Raw genomic sequence first — 11,181 nt, 5'->3', positions numbered from 1 at the left:
CTTCTCCTTTCTTTCTCTCTTTTTCAACCCTCTGAATTTAAGTTTTAGTTATCTTCCTTCTCTTCCTTTCCCTCCCTCCATTACTCTAATCTTATTTTCTCTTCACAATTCTCCCTATACCTATTAATTTCTGGTGCCCTGACCACTTCTTTGATTTTCTTAGTTCACTGATACCTAGTTGTCTGTTGTTGAACTAGATTTTATCTGTACCAATTTTGACTGTGCCCAAAAATTTGTAAAACTACAGGGCCCTGGGTTGATGCTTGCCTTAAAATAGTGTTTTAGCTCAGAAGTGGTTTTACTTTCATAACCAAATGGGCAAAACAAGCCGTAGAAACACAAGAAAAATAGCAAGTCAAGCAACCTTATCTCCTTTTCATGATTAACAGCCAACAAAGAAGTTAATGAATAATCCAGAGGAGAGTCCTCAAAATGCTCTACAAACATATTAGTTAACATGGTGAATGAAAAAAATTGAAAGCCTGCAAAGGGCTTTGTGTGACTGTGATCGCACAATGCATTAGCGTGAGGAAGCTAACCAAAGATTGATAGAGGAATTGTGTGAGTGTGATGAGGTTAAGCAAAGATTAATAGAGTAATTGTGTGAGTGTGATGAGACTAACTAAAGCTTAATAGAGGGATTCATGGAATTCACAAACAGAAAACTGGAGGAATCCATGCAGACCACAAATGGAAATTGAATGAATTCCAACAGAAGGAAAGGAAGCCCAAGGAACTTACAACTATTCAACTAAGCCAGTTGAGAGTGACCACTGAAAAACAAATCAAGGTGGTAAAGAAGTCCATACAAGATCTAAAAAAAATCTCCAACAAAGAAATCAAAGCAATCAAATCTGACCAATTAGAAGGAAAGGAAATAAAAAACAAAGTAGAAAGTCTTGACAGTAAGTTAGATCATGCAGAAGATGCAATCTTTGGGATTGAAGAGAGTCTAAACATTACAAAGAACAGACAAGTATTCAAGATAAATCCAAGAAATAAGATAGATTAATTCAAGAGATAGAACACACCATCAGAAGGCATAATTTAAGGCTAATGGGTGTAGAGGAGGGCCTAAAGACAGAAACTGAAGGTCTAGGAAATTTAACAGAATCCTAGCAGAGAACTTCCCAAACATACAAAAAGATAGACCCATTAGGATACAAGAATCCTTTAGAACCCCAAATAGACCAGACCAAAACAGAGCATCCCACCGTCACATCACAATCCACACAGGATCAATAGAAACCAGTGAAAGGATCCTGAAAGCTGTCAGGGAGAAAAGATCAATAGCCTATAAAGGAAAACCAATCAGAGTAACTACAGGTTTCTCAGCAAAGACTAGGAAAGCAAGAAGAGCCTGGAATGAAGTGTCCCACACCCTAAAGAAAACAACTATCAACCAAGAATACTGTACCCAGCTAAACTCTCCACCAGAGAGAAAAATAAAAACCTTCAACAGTAAAGAAAAATTGAAACAATATATGGCTACCAATCCAACTAATCAAAAGATACTCAAAGATGTCCTACACACAGAAATCCAACAAGAACACAATGAAGGCAGAGTAATGACCCCTAAATAAAGATCAGATAAGCATAGTAAGAACATAGTAGGCACAGCCCCCAAGAAGGTGGATAACATAGCAGGTACTACCAAACACCTCTTAATCCTAACACTTGATATTAATGGACTTAACTCTCCAATTAAGCAACACAGATTGTCTAGTTGAATCAAAAAACAAGATCCTTCTATCTGCTGCCTTCATGAGACACACTTTGTCCACAAAAACAAAGATATTCTGAAAGTGAAGGGCAGGAACAAAATCTACCAAGCAAATAGCCCCCATAAACAGGCAGTAGTTGCAATCCTTATATCAGATAAAATAGACTTCAAATTAAAATTAGTGCAAAGAGATAAAGAAGGACATTACATTCTAATGAAGGGATCTCTCCTACAGGAGGATTTAACAATTCTACAAACGTCCCATTAATAAGTGGACTAAAGACTTAAAGAGAGACTTCATGAAGAGGAAATAAGAATGGCCAATAGACACATGAAGAAATGCTCAACTTCTCTGGCCCTTAAAGAAATGCAAATCAAAACAACATTGAGATTCTACTTCACCCCAGTTAGAAGGGCTAACTCTAATAACAACAGAACTCTAATAACAACAGATGCTGGAGGGGATGTGGACAGAAGGGAACCCTGCTGCATTGTTGATGGGATGTGGACAGAAGGGAACCCTACTGCATTGTTGATGGGAGTGTAAACTTGTTCAACCACTCTGGAAAGCAGTATGGAGGTTCCTCAAAAACTCCACATAGAGCTCCCCCATGACCCAGCAATCCCACTTTGGAGCATTTACCCAAATGTTCACAAACAAGACCACACTAAAGCTACCAGCACAACTATGTTTATATGTTTATCTTAGCATTATTCACCATAGCTAAGATATGGAACCAACCCAGATGCCCCTCAAGAAGATGTGATATATGTATATATGTATATGTACATATATATATATATATATATATATATATATATGAATTCTATGTTTCAATTAGAAAGAATGACACCGCCCCATTTGTTAGGAAATGGAAAGTCTTGGAAAAAATCATATTAAGTGAAGTAAGCCAGACCCAAAGAAATATAGGTCTCATGGTTTCCATTATTTGCAATAATTAATATACATATAGGATAAATTTATCAGATGAGCAGAAAAGCTCAAAAGCTATATACATATGACCATATAAGTTGATGCTAACAAAATGAACCCAAGGATAGAGGTGCAAGAGGACTTCCTTTGTTGTTGTTGTTTTAAATGTACTATGTGATTTTTTTTTGTTTCCTCTCTATGTTCTTCCCCCTCTGGTATATCCCCTGTTGTCATTGTACTTGATTTTGGTACCCTGAATCTTGTGTATACATTTGTCTAATTTTGGGAGGGAAAGGGGAATAACAAAATGCTTAAACAAGGACACAGGATGACCTAATGTAACAGTGATACCCACAAGACAGTATATTAGAAATAAACTTTACAACTTCTGCAGGGGGAGGAGTGAGGGAGGTGGGGGTGTGAAGGGATAGTAGGAAAACAACAAGGGAAGGGTTAACAATGATGGACAAGAAATACACTCAATGCCTTATTCATGTTACTGTAAGCCCTTTGTACAGCATCTTTACAATAAAATAAAATTTAAAAAGTTATTAATAGAAATTCTTAGTATTATAATTTTAACATTTTCATTTTTGTTCACTGAGTTATTCATATTCATATGGTTCTACTATATAACATAAACAGTATAGTGCTTATACTAAGCTCCATATGACAGCAGTTGTGCTTAATCTTATCCCATCTGAGTTGCAGTTTCAAAGTGGACTTTGAGAGAATAGACAGATTGATAATAACTCAAAATAAATTAGATTTGACCATTCTGAACTCGTTAGACAGTTTTGCAAGTTCAAAAAATGAAGTCTTTGAATCTAATAGAATGTTTACATAAAACACTATGCAGTTTCCAGTACCAGCAGGAATAATATATATAATTCACTCTTTTCTAGTTTGCAATTCAAGGCAATTTCAAGATTTCATCTGAAATCAGAGATTTCTGGGAAAGCACTAAGAGGAACACAAAACAACAAAACTATTTTAATGGAAGCATCATAATGGCCTCAGTAATGGTACAGAACACCTCTAAAACACCTGGCTTTCCACATGTGCTTAGGTGCAAATGTGAGAATGGAATTTATATATTTTCATTTATATCTTTCATTTATATCTTTTCTATTCTTAGGAAGTAATGATAATATCCTCCTTCATTTTATTAACTGGCATGATTTGTTTTATCAGAATAGTCTTAGTGTCTAATGACCACTTAAACTTATAACCTTAATAATTCTTTCATTATACAGAAAATGCTTTAGTGATGTTTTAATGAAATAAGATGAGATATGACATCTAGATTTCATGGACTGTTAATTGTTTTTCTTTTGCTTAAAAATTGAATTCAGTGAAGCCAACTGCTTTTTAAAGAGAACTAGATAATTTTCATAAAGTTATATAAATGCATTCAATATAAGTATATGCTCGTACATAACAAAAAATCACATTAGTTCCTAGAAGTATTCCTGGGCACTGTGGGGCACAACTGTATCCTAGCTCCTCAGGATGCTGAGTGTATCCTGAATCTGGCACAGTTCAAGGACAGCCCAGAAGGGGAAGTTTGTGAGACCCTATCTCAAAAACACCCATGAGGGGCTGGGAAGTTGTCTCAGTGGTAGAGCGCTCGCCTTGCATGCCTGAGGCCCTGGGTTCGATTCCTCAGCACCACATAAGAAAAAAGAAAAAAGCCAGAAGTGGCGCTGTGGCTTAGGTGGTAGGGCACTAGCCTTGAGCTGAAGAGCTGAGGGACAGTGCTCAGGCCCAGAGTTCAGGCCCCACAACCGGAAATTAAAAAAAAAAAAAACACCCATGCAAAAGCAGAGCTTAGCTGGGTGTTGGTGGTTCATGCCTGTAATCCTAGCTACTCAGGAGGCTGAGATCTAAGATCACGGTTCAAAGCCAGCCTGGGCAGGAAAGTCCATGGGACTCTTATCTCCAATAAACCACCAGAAAACTAGAAGTGGCGTTGTGACTTAAGTGGTAGAGCACTAGCCTAGAGCTGCAGAGCACCCAGGCCCAGAGTTCAAGCCCCATGACTGACAAGGAAAAAAAAGAAAGCAAGAAAAACCCAGAGTTTATGGGGAGATGGAGAGAATACAGTCATAATATTCAATGCATATCCTTTGAAATTAAGAAAATAGAAGATAAGGTTTGGGTTGTGAGGGATAGAAGAGAACAATGGAAGGAGTGACACTGATCAAGATGCAGTGTACTTATAAAGTGACTTGGTGAATTCTGACTCCTTTGTGCAACACTTAAACATCATAAAAGTATTATTTAACAAAACAGGTTATAGAAAGCACTAGCCTAGGAAGTAGGAGTCTCGTGTTCAAACTTTACTGTCACAAAATGACTTTTAAACGCATATGTGAAAAAGATTTGGTTTTTAAAAGGTTCTCTAGATTGCCTTGATAATTCACATACAACTGCTTAATTTGAGACAAATTATTTTAGTTCTCCCTAGGAAGGACAAAATAATTCAACATTTCAATAATGACAAATACTGAAACAAAATAGTGAGAGATGCACTCTCTCCATCATCCTCTTCCAGCTGGAGTCTTCTAAGAACCCACCCTATCCCACCCCCAAATCAAATGTGTATCATTTTAAAAATGCTTTGGTAAACCCAGTTTCCAAAAAAGAATAAATATCATATGGAAAAATGAGATGCATTATAAATTATGGCTGTATATGAGAGCATACCAAACCCAAAAAAATACTTTTTAGAAACATAATCCCTGAAAGGAAACTTCAGTTTTCATATTTATCACACAACCGAAGTGAATTCTGTATCCGAGTTTCTTTTCCCTTGATACATTTCTATGGAAATCTCATAATTTTTAAGAAATTTATTCTGAAACCTAACAATATATAGAGACTACATTTTTTTAATTTATTTTTTTGGGTCAGGTCGTGGGCCTGAACTCTGGGCCTGGGTGCTGTCCCTCAGCTCTTCAGCTCAAGGCTGGCGCTCTACCACTTTTTTTTCTGTTTATGTGGTGCTGAGGAATCGAACCCAGGGCCTCATGCATGCAAGGCAAGTGCTCTACCACTGAGCCTCCTTCCCAGCCCCAGACTAAATTTTTGTTACCAATTTCACAATGAAAAAAGTGCCTTGCTTTTTTCTCCAAGGCCACAGAACACTGCAAGTTCTGTGACTCATACATTATTATTTCTATTCAGAGAAATGCCAAATCTTTCAATTTATTACGTACCCAATTTAGCCTGAGAGTTACCCTAGCAATATTGTTAAAGTTCTTCTCTCTGTAAAGACCCAAGAATTTACATTTGGATCCATGATAACGAAATTATTTTATCTCAGAAATATTCTCATGCCATTTCTGAGAGTAAAATGGCACTGATGTCACAAAAAGAGATTTTATATGGCGTGTTTGTTTGTGCTCCAAATCATAAAAATAACTTCGCAAATTAATTTACCATATTAACTTTATGTCTGTAATAAAATTATAAAAGGTTGGATATTTGTTCAAATTGAAGCTCAAGTTCACTTGTTTTTCCATTTTGTAGTAAATTCAGGGACAAAACTATTTTGTTAGAATGTCTCTACCACCATCTACTGTTTATATTTGGAAGTACTTCAAAATATTTAAAATAATTCTAAAATGTATCTTTTTTATTGTGAAAATATTGTACAGAGGGTTTACAATTACATGGGCAAGATAATGAGTACATTTCTCTTTTTTGGCTCTTTTCAGTTTATTGCATGAAGGAGTTACACTAGTCCAAGTTAAAAGCGGACCCCAAATGGTTACATTATACAAGCTGTGAGGTTTTTAAACTTGTGACAAGGGACCGAAGGGAAATTCTACTCATTGCAAGGAAATCCTCACTTAAGCTTCAGTGAGCCACAAGCACTTAAAACCCATGAACCTTCAGCTGCGTCCTTAGCCAGTCCAATCTCTATCAGGAACTGGCATATGTTCTTGCGCTGGTCACCCTGTAGCTGAATTACTTCTCCATATTCTGTATGCTCAATTACAGTACCATTGCAGGTAAATTTCTTCTTAAACGCCTGCACTAGTTTCTTTTTATCTTAATCATCAGCGATCCCTAGGACAGTAGTAAGGGTTTTCCTGCCATTTCTCTGTTGAATTCTTATATGGATATAATCCTCAGTGCCAGCAGGAAGCAGGTCATCACCCTTACTTGCATCAGCAAAGGGGTCGAAAGAGTGGAGGTTCTAGATAGCAGACATATGATAAGATTCCTTTTCCTCTGTGGAAACGGCCTGGCGGAAGGCGGCTGCGGGAGAAGGCAGGCTGGGGGGGGGGGAGGGTGCTGGGGGACCGAGCTTCGGGAAGGGAGGGGCGAGGGAGCTCAAGGGGGAGGCAGCTGAGTCCTTGGCGGCGGCTCAGTGACTGGGGCAATGAGTACATTTCTTATCAAGCATTGTTGCCTCCTCCTTTGTTTCCCCTTCCCATCCCTTCCCATCCCCCTCTCCCGTCCCCCCCTACCCAATCCTCCCCACCCCCCAAGTTGTAAAGTTCGTTTTTTGACATAACGTCTTGTACATCTCATTGTTGCAATTGGTCCACCCGTATCCCTATTTAAACGATTTGTTTTTTCCCTTCCTTTCCACAAATTATACCAACATCAAATACAGTGAAAGCAGGGGTTATACCGTGGGGGAGGGACATACAAAGCAACAAAGAAATCATCTTATAAATATGTTAGAAATAATAGCAAAAAAGAAATATATAGGTATTTATTCCTTCTCCCTCCCTTTCTCTCTCCCTCCCTTTCTCCCTCTCTCCCTCCCTCTCTTCCTTCCTTCCTTCCTTCCTTCCTTCCTCCCTTCTTTTCTTTCTCTTTCTCTCTTTCCTTCTTTCTCTCTCTTTCTCTCTCTCTCTTTCTCTCTCTCTCTCTCTCTCTCTCTCTTTCTTTCTTTCTTTCTTTCTTTCTTTCTTTCTTTCTTTCTTTCTTTCTTCTTTCTTTCTTTCTTGGTGATGTACAGAGGGGTTATAGTTACATAAGTCAAGTATTGATTACATTTCTTTTTTAACAGTATCACCTCTTCCCTCATTTTCTCCCAGTTTTTCTCTCCTGATGCCCTCCCCTCCATAAGTTGTATAGTTCATTTTCAACATAGTCTCTAATGAGTATTACTGCTTTATTTGCTGACCCTTTTGCCTCCATTTCTGTGCTCCCCTTGCCCTCCCCAGATAAACTTATCTTCAAGACAAAAAGTATAGAAAACAAAAACAGCAACAAAGGAGAAAAATGTTTAAAAAATGACTTTAAAAAACCCTCTTGTTTCCATTTCTTGTCATTCTTACCTCCTATTAACCACTGAAAAACCAGAAGTGGAGCTGTGGCTCAAGTGGTAAAGTGCTAGCCTTGATCAGAAAAGTTCAGGAACTTTGATCAGGTGCTGTGTTCAAGCCCCAGCACTAGCAGAGAGAGAAAGAAAGAATGCATGTAATTGTAGTTCCTGAAATGGTTTCAAAAATCTTGGGTTTCAGAAACCAATAAATCTACACCTCCAAAATTTAAGGCACAATATTGTTGTCAGTTTTTTTTTACTAGTTATGATTAAGATAACCAAACATAATTTACTATTGTCATTTCACACACATAAAATCAACCAATTTTACAATAAAGTACAGCCCATTTATTAATGTAATAGTTTTGTGAACAACAGACTGTACTGTACTTATTTTGCTTGTGCTGTTGCTCTGACTCTGGTTAAAAACTAGACTGCTATTTGGGAACAACCATTATACAAAGGACAACCAATGAAATTGCGAGAGATACTAATTTTTGGCAATGATATTTTACAGCTGTTGTAAAAGAATGTATAAAAGAGAAAGGATTGCACTTTTGTGGGAATTCAGGGGAACATCATTCCACAATGTTTTTTTCCCATCACGTAGTAAACTGGGCATTAAATGAGATCTACAACTACATAAAGAAAATAAATGTCACCTATTGCCTACCAGAAGCAGTATTATGAGACAGGAAGTAGATGACTAATATGATTTAGTAGAAAATAATGTAAATAATATAGCAGTTTTGTATATATATATATATATATATATATATATATATATATATATATATATATATTCAATGAGACCCAAAACATTTGGAACTAAATTCTTTTTGTGTGTTTTATTAACATAATCAAAATTTCTGTTAAAAGAAGTATTTTTGTGTTGTTCAACTGTGTCTGTTAACTAGTCTTTGACAATCCTTTGGCAGCATAGGTTTCATTTTTTTCCCATAGTTCTGGCAATCAAAACTATGGCCTACAAGAAAACATAGATTCCATGGTTTCCCTTATTTGCAATAACTATTATATATCTAGGACAAGCAGGAAAGGTCAAAAGCTATGTACATATGACCATATAAGATGATGCTAAGTGAAATGACGGCCAACATAAGGACACAAGATGATTTATCTTTGTTGGTATTGTTATTAATGTACTTATAATGTACAATGCAATTTTTTGTTTCTTTTGTATGTTCTTCCCCCATGGTATAACCCTGTTTTTGCTGTATTTGATTCTGGTGCCCTGTATCTCGTATATACATTTTTCTACTTTGGAGAGAGGAAGGGAAATAACAAAATGCTGAAACAAGGATACAGACTGATCCATTGTAACAATGAGATGTACAAGATACTATGTTGAAAACAAACTTTACAACATGGGGGGGGGTCAGGAGTTGGGGTGGTGGGGAGGGAAGGGATGGTAGGGGAAAAACAAAGGAGGGGATAACAATGCTCAATAGGAAATGTATTCATTACCTTACTCATGTAACTGTAATCTCTCTGTACAGTATTTTTACAATGAAATGTATATTTAAACAAAACAAAACAAAACAATCTACAAAACCATGGCCTGGAATGTCCAAGGCCAGTGTTCTACTGTGGAGCTACATCTGGGTAACATGTTTCATAGTCTAAAAATTTTTGTTGTCATTGGAGGGGGAGGGTTAATGGAGAGGGGAAAATGAGGATGAATATGGTTTAAGTAGTTTATCTGTATTATAGGAATAGAGGAATAAAACCTGTTAAAATCATTTTAAGAAGGGGGAGGGGACACAGGAAAGTAATAAGGGGGAATTTGATCAAACACATTGCATACATATATGGAAATGTCACAATGAAATCTTCCTTGTACAAATGAATTGATGATAATAAAGATTGTTATAAATTAAATCTTTGGCACAATTTAATTCCCTGAACAATCAGACAGCCTTTAGAAAAGAAATACATGAAGCTAAATAAAGAGCAATAGATACTTTCAAGAAAACATGCTTAAGATGATATGTATTGGAAATACTGGTTAAACCAATTACCTAAATAATTTATGATGGGTATTTCTGTGTGAAGTCAGTTATGATATACCAAAATAAGTTTCTATGGTGAGTCACATGCTTTAGACAGAAGCTTGAATTTTCTATATCTGCAAACATATAATTTGATTCCTTCTTTTCAATTTAAATGTCTTTATTTTTATTGCCTAATTTCCCTGGTCAGTACTTCTTCTGCTATGTTGATAGAGGCAGGCATACTTGTTTTATTCCTGATTGTAATCTTCCACCACTGTGAATGATGTTAGCTGTGGGCTTTTCATATATAGCTCTGATTATAGGATGGTAGTTTCTTTTTTCTTTTTTTTAGCTCTTTTTTTGGGTACGTTTTTTATTGTACAAATGCTATACAGACGGGTTAGTTATATGAGCAAGGTAATGAGTACATTTCCTATTGAACATTGTTGCCTCCTCCTTTGTTTTCCCCTACCATCCCTTCCCTCCCACCTCCATAACTCCCTCCCCTCCTCCCCTCTCCGCTCCCCCCTGCCGAAGTGGTAAAGTTTGTTTTCAATATAGTGCTTTGTTTTGTACATTGTTACAATGGGTCAACCTGTATCCTTATTTAAACATTTTGTTTTTTCTCTTCTCCTCCCCGAATTGGAGAAGTGAATGTTAAGCAAAATGAACTCCAAGATAGGGACACAAATACCTTTTTTCTTTCTTGCTATTGTTTCTAACATATTTATAATGAACCATGTGATTTTTTTTGTTGATTTGTATGTATCTCCCCCATGGTATAACCCCTATTTTCACTGTATTTGATGTCAGTGCCTTGCATTTGGTAGTTTCTATGCCTGGTTTTGTTTTGATTTGGCTATTTTTCCCTTTTTTCCGTTATTTGAGTTTGAATTCAGTTTCATCCATTCTCAGCTTGCTTACTCATGGATGATGCTCTACTACTGATGCAATGCCTTTAATATGAATTTTGTTCATTAATTGGACATCAAATTTCAAGGACTTTTTTGGGTTTTGCTCTGGTTGCGCTCAAATCTTTTTTTTTAATTTAATTTAATTTTATTTGTGAACATACTGTACAGAGGAGTTACAATTACGTGGGCAGGATAATGCGTACATTTCTTACCAAGCATTGCAGCCTCCTCCTTTGTTTACCCTTCACATCCCTTCCCAGCCTCCCCCCTCCCCCCCAATCCCAATCCTTCTCCTTCCCCCCTTTCCC

The 11,181-nt window shown here is 36.8% G+C and overlaps 1 pseudogene; it reads right to left on the bottom strand.

The window, feature by feature from the left end:
- Positions 1-6,372: 6,372 nt before the first annotated feature.
- On the bottom strand, positions 6,373-6,879 carry LOC138839480 (eukaryotic translation initiation factor 1 pseudogene; annotated as a pseudogene).
- Between the last annotated feature and the right edge of the window lie 4,302 nt (positions 6,880-11,181).

The sequence above is a fragment of the Dipodomys merriami genome, unplaced genomic scaffold, assembly GCF_024711535.1.
Source record: "Dipodomys merriami isolate MVZ:Mamm:240054 unplaced genomic scaffold, mDipMer1.0.p SCAF_3, whole genome shotgun sequence".
NCBI lineage: Eukaryota > Metazoa > Chordata > Mammalia > Rodentia > Heteromyidae > Dipodomys > Dipodomys merriami.
The sequence above is the reverse complement of the archived record's forward strand: the minus strand, read 5'-3'. Positions and strand labels throughout refer to the sequence as shown.